Below are 6,290 nucleotides of genomic sequence, written 5' to 3' on the forward strand. Positions count from 1 at the left end.
CCCATCCACCCCATCCACACCGTCTTCTCTCCGGGACAGCCGGACTGGACACCAACAATAAGACTGCTGCTGCTGCTGCTGCTGCTGCTGCTGCTGCTGCCTTTGTGGGGTAAGTTTCCAAACAGCGTGCACACGCATGCGCACACATGCACACACACGCGCGCGCACACACACGCACAGAGCTACACACACAACTATTTACTGCAAAGTTTTGACAGGTTCCATGTTTGTCCTGTACAGGACAATGTTGGAGAGATTATCTGGGGAATGGGGGGTTTTAGGGTTCACCCCTGTGTAGAATTCCAGGGAAAGTGTGGGGGGAGAGAGAGAGAGAGAGGGTGGGCAGTCAGTCGTTTGGAAACGGTACCTGTTTAATCACTGTAAACAAAAGACGCGATCACTGCTGGAAACACGTCCTTGATGTAATGTTTCTATCGGGACTTCAAGATCTCCTTCGGATAATCCGTTTTTCGGATCATAGATATTCGGATAATCGAGGTTCTTCTGTACATAACATGATCAAACAGAATCAGTGTGGCTTCATAAAGCAAAAATCATGTCTGAGAAATCTTTGAGTTGGGAACAACAAGAATAGATAAAGTGGAAGCAGTGAATGTAAGGTATTTGGATTTTCAAAAGGTGTTTGATAAGGTGCCACACTTAGGCTGCTTAGTAAGTTAAGACCCCATGGTTTTGGAGGTGATACATCAGCATGGATAGAGGATTTGCTAACAAATTTAAGACAGGGTGTCGAGATAAGGGGGCATATTAGATATGGCAAACTGTAATCAGTAGATCAGTGCCGTATTATTTATAATATACATTGATGAATTGGATGAAGGAGTGAATGCATTATAGCCATATTTGCAGATGACAAAAAAGGTGAGCAGGAAGGTAAGACCAAAAAGTCTGCAGAGGGATACAGACAAGTTAAGTAAGCGGGCAAAATTTGACAGATGGAATATAACGTGGGAAAAGTGAGGTTATGCACTTTAGCAGGAAGTATAGAGCAGCTAAATATTATTCAAATGGAGAAAGATTGCAGAAAATTACAGATCAAAGGGATTTATTAGTCCTTGTCCTGTGAATCACAGAATGCTAGGATCCAGGTTTAGTGAGTAATGGAATTTCAAATGGAATGGTAGCCTTTATTTCAAAGGGAATGGAGTATAAAAGTGGAGAGGTTTTTCTAAAACTGTACAAGATACTAGTCAGGAAACAACTGGAATATCATGAACAGTTTTGTGTAGCAAATCTAAGGGAAGACGTATTTGGATTGGAAGCAGTCCAGAGAAGATTCACTAGATTAATAGCAAATACGAAGGGATTATTTTATGAGGAGAAGAAGAGCTGCTCTGGCTTGTACTTATTTGAATACCGAAGAATGAGAAGCAACTTTATTAAAATATACAAGATTATTCAAGGACTTGACAGGATCAATGTGGGAAGGTTACTTTCACTTACGGGAAATTCTAGAAGCAGCGAGCATAATCTCAGAATAAGGAGTCACACATTTAAAACAAAGATGAGAAGGAATTTCTTCTCTCAGAGGGTTTTGAATTTGTGGAATTCTTTATTAAGGTAGCTGGATCATTCATTATATTTAAGGCAGAGATAGACATATTTTTAATCAGTAATGGAATCAATTGCTATGGGTAAAAACAAGACAGTGGAGTTGAGGATTATCAGGTCAGCCATGATCTCTGTGATGGGCTGAAAGGCCACTTTTGCTCCTCTTTCATATGATCTTATGGTCTTGTTCCTACATCAGTCTGAATCTAGCTCCCTTGCTGCTCCAAAAATGTACATGCCTCAAGAAATATCATTATCTGCAAACCCAGTTTCTGACCTGTGACCAGAGTGTTTCTGCCTTTTGTCATCACAAGTGATTTCTGCCAAATAGAGCAGTGTCAATTAATGAGGCCTGAGTTTCACCCTTTCTTATGATAGAGTATGGTTTTCTCACACCCATTACCCTGAAGCCAGAAATTCTGGGAGTAATATTATGTATCATTTTCTTTAATTATTTGGAGATGGGTAATTATTAACTTCAGGAAAGTTGAGTTGCTATTGAATGACTTTTTAATGAAATATCCAGAAAATTCATTTGCATTTTAATGTCTTCTTCAGACTTAAAGATCAACTTCAGAGCCTTGTGTCATTCTCTATTTGTTGACAGGAAAGAGCCTCTCAATTCCATTTTCCTAGAAAAGTGATATCAATTCTCTATTTCGTTCCAAGGTAAAAGGCCCATTTTGAATTTAAGCCCCATTAATCAATGAGTCAAGCATGAGCATGATAGTAATAACTGGTGTAATGTAGAAAATGCAACAGACAATTTATGCACAGTATGCTTCTGCAAATAACAATGCAATAACGACCAGATAATTTGTTGTTTAGCGAAGCTGATAAAAGTTGACCAGGATACTTGGGATTTATTCCCTGCACTTGTTCAGAATGGGGCCCTGGAATGTTTTATGGTCATCTGAGAAAACAGACATTGACGCAGTTTAGCATCTCATCCAAAAGGTGCCACCTCAACATCACTGCATTCCCTTCGTAAAAGACTGAAGCTTCAGTCAGAATTTTGTGGTTAAGTCTCACCATTTTAATTTGATTCACCATCTTCTGACTTGGAAGGCAAGAATGCTACCCTCTGAACCACAGCTGATTCTCTGAAGACTGAAACAAAAGAAGAGTATTTAAATTGTCTGTGCTTTTAAAAAATATTATGGGGCTTTCTACACTGAACAGTCACATCATGGAGTAAACATTTTTAAGCATATGAGCCAAGCCACATACCATTCTGGCTTGGAAATTCATTACCGTCCTTTCAGTACCACTAGGTCAAAATATTGGAACTCTCTTCCTAGATTTGGGTACATCAGATTGATACCAGTGATTAAGAAGGTAGTTCACTACCAACTTTTCATAGCAATCAGAGAAAGGAAATAAATGTGGGTTTATCCAATCAAAGTTTCAATATAAGGATTAAACAGGTTAGTAACATAGAAAAGTTTCCTTCTCAAGATCAAGCTTAATATCTGTTAAAATTGTTCAATCATTAATTGTTAGATTTGTTTGGAAATTTCTACATTAAAAGTGTAGCATATTTTAAGTGTAGGCCTTTTCTTTGGTTCAGCCTTCTTAAATTTCTGGTATGCTCAGGTAAAATCTAAAATATTTCTTTCTGATCTTTTAGAACATAAAACAGTATGCCATTAAGAAAAGTACACAAGAAAAGGTCAAACCAGAAATTTATTTAACAAAGACAACAGAATTTGCTTTGCATTTTAAGATGTTCATGTGAGAGGTAATCAACCGATTATGGGACTTGCTCTAGCTTTATTCCATTTTGTTAGTATTTGTGATATTTTGTGCTCCACGGGAATAAATGTCTAATATTGCCCTCCCAACAGGGAGCCTGCCAACCAGCCCTGCACCAGTAGTTTAGCTACGTATGGCATTTCATTTTTCAGCCATTTAAATTAGGCTTCATTTCTGTCAGAAATGCTTCTTGCATTAAAGATTAGGACAATCTATAATACTGAGCAACTCAATGCTACTTTAACAACTGCATGAACAATAAATGGACAGAAAATTACATACTTCCAGAAGAACGAGTTCCCCACAGAGAGTAAAATGTCAGCAAATTTGCTGTCCTTTTAATATGTTTTTGTGAATGGAATACTGTTGTACCTTGCAACGTCTGGTCAACATTTAATATCTGCCATTCTAAAGTGAAACTGGAAGTTTAACTAAGTCTAATAATTGGATTACTATACGTGGAGTATTGTTAATTCTTGGTTTGTACATATTCTAAGTCAGATTACAATTCTGTAACAAGCCTGACAAGATATAATCACAGGAAGTGTTTTGATTTGTTGAAAGGGAAGATAGTTACATGAAGTTCTAAATTGTAAAGCCTTCATGGGTGTGTAAAAGCATCTCTAAACAGGTTAATTCTAAAAGTCTATCTGATTGGAGGGTGCTTTTGAGTAGTGATAGTTTCCTGACCAGTGGGGCAAAGGTTGGGTTCAAATCCTACCTGCTCCAGAGGTGTATCAGAACATTTCTCAACAGGTTAGTTAAAAACAACTACTCTTATTGGCATTTTCCTTTGTCAGCACACCATTTTTAGCATGTATCTTCCATTGTTCACTCCTCATAAAATTATGCTTGAAGCATTTTAAGGGATGACATAGTGGCTCAGTGGTTAGCAATGCTGCCTCACAGTGCCAGGGACCTGGGTTCAATTCCAGCCTTGAACAACTGTGTGGAGTTTGCACATTCTGTGTTTAAGATCAGCAGAAGGGTCTCTGCTGGCATCTAGAGACTTTGTTCTTCCTTTTGCACATTTCAACATTTGAGTATTGTGTTACTTTCATAGTTTATCATAGAATCCATACAGTATGGAAATAGGGCCCTACGGCCCAACAAGTCCATATTGACCCCCCTGAAGAATATCCCACCCAGACCCATTCCCCTACCATATTACTCTCAATTTCCCCTGACTAATGCACCTAGTCTACACATTCCTGAACACAATTGGACAATTTAGCATGACCAATTCACCTAACCTGCACATCTTTGGATTGTGGGAGGAAACCAGAGCAATCAGAGGAAACCCACACAGACACAGGGAGAATGTGCAAACACCACACAGTCGCTCAAGGCTGGAATCGAACCCGGGTCCCTGGCACTGTGACGCAGCATTGCTAATCACTGAGCCACCGTGCCACCCCTTAGCTCCTTAAGAATTTTTCAAGAATACTTATTACAAATGATCTATAAATTATCTGTTCTTTCTTAATGCTATATGTACAAATTGCAATTTAAAATTCAGACACTCCTACATTGTTGTTAGTCTCTCATTGATGTGGGCAAAAAAAAGGCTTTCAAGTTTTACAAGGTCTACAAGTTTTGGTCCTCTGCTCTCCTTTTAGTGACCAAATAAAGGTATGATCAAAAAACCATTTTTTAAGAAATATGATTTTAGAAAACACATCAATAACCTTAGGACTGTGAATTTTGCTGCATTTTTCTTCATTCCAATAAAATTTTACCCTGGATTATTTTGGTCCTTCATACCTTAAATCACTCCTGTAGGTGGGTCTCCTCTCAAGTCTTTCTGGAGGATTTGCCCTGGGGTAACTATGTAGATTAGCTTTCTTCAAGATGGCCAAGCCCTGTTGGTAATAGATATTAGTTACTTTAGGATGGAATGCATTCAAATCTTCTCACATCCATCTTCAGAAACAGCAATGTCTCACTCAGGAAAGGTGATGGTGCAGTGGTATTGACAGTGGGCTAACCGAAGTCAACCAAACAGTGAAATTTGGAAATTTTGAATCAATGATCTAACAATGACTAAGAAACCATTGTTTTGTAAAATCCCATCTGCTTCACTAATGTCAGTATCTGAGGAAAAATGCTGCCCATCACCAGACTGGCCTATATGTGACTTCAGGGACATAGCAATGCTGTTGAATTTAACTGCCCTCTGAACCAGCCTAGCAAGCCACTCAGTCATAACAAACAGCTACAATATCTCCAAAATGAATGAAATTAGACAGACCGCATAGACCTGACAGAGGCACCCACAATGATAAACTCAGCTCTGTTGTCCCTGAAAAATCCTCCTTACTAACACCTGGGGACTAGTATCAAAATTGGGAGAGTTGTCTCAAAGACCAGTCAATCAACAGCGTTATATGGTCATATGAACAGACAATATCCCAGAAGCCACTATCACCATCCACAGATATTGACCCAGAGTGGTATACAGTGCATTGGCTATCAACATGGATATTGAAACCTGATGATGAGCATGCACCATGCTCCCCCACCCTCAGCCGATGAGTCAGTACTCCTCCATATTGAACAGCACTTTGAGGAAATACTAAGGGTGGCAAGGGTGAAACCTGTACTCTGGGTGGGGGATTTCAGGATAGGGGAATGGCAGTACCTCTACTGACTGAGCTTGTCCAGTGCTAAAAGACAGAGCTGTAAGACTGGGTCTACAGAAGGTGGAAAACAACATGAGAGAAAAACGTACTTGACAGTAATCCAGGAAGGAAAAAACAAGGACTGCCGATGCTGGAAACCAGATTCTAGATTAGAGTGGTGCTGGAAAAGCACAGCAGGTCAGGCAGCATCCAAGGAGCAGGAAAATTGACGTTTCAGGCAAAAGCCCTCCATCAGGAATAGAGGCAGGGTGCCTGCAGGGTGGAGAGATAAATGAGAGGGGGGTGGGGGTGGGGGTTGGGAGAAAGTAGCATAGAGTACAA

At 39.6% G+C, this 6,290-nt stretch overlaps 1 long non-coding RNA gene across 3 annotated transcripts in view; it reads right to left on the reverse strand.

Annotated features, from left to right (window-relative positions):
• The window catches only part of LOC122551718, a 128,376-nt gene that overhangs the window by 115,327 nt on the left and 6,759 nt on the right, over positions 1-6,290 (reverse strand). Inside the window, exons 2-3 of one of the 3 annotated variants that reach the window (XR_006312174.1) lie at positions 5,092-5,189; positions 2,605-2,682 (exon numbers count right to left, since the gene is read on the reverse strand). This is a non-coding gene — a long non-coding RNA (uncharacterized LOC122551718). Of the gene's footprint in view, positions 1-2,287; positions 2,683-5,091; positions 5,190-6,290 lie in introns of those variants that run through there. The other 2 variants (XR_006312173.1, XR_006312175.1) reach the window with 2 other exon arrangements.

This window comes from Chiloscyllium plagiosum, chromosome 1 (genome assembly GCF_004010195.1).
Source record: "Chiloscyllium plagiosum isolate BGI_BamShark_2017 chromosome 1, ASM401019v2, whole genome shotgun sequence".
Taxonomy (NCBI): domain Eukaryota; kingdom Metazoa; phylum Chordata; class Chondrichthyes; order Orectolobiformes; family Hemiscylliidae; genus Chiloscyllium; species Chiloscyllium plagiosum.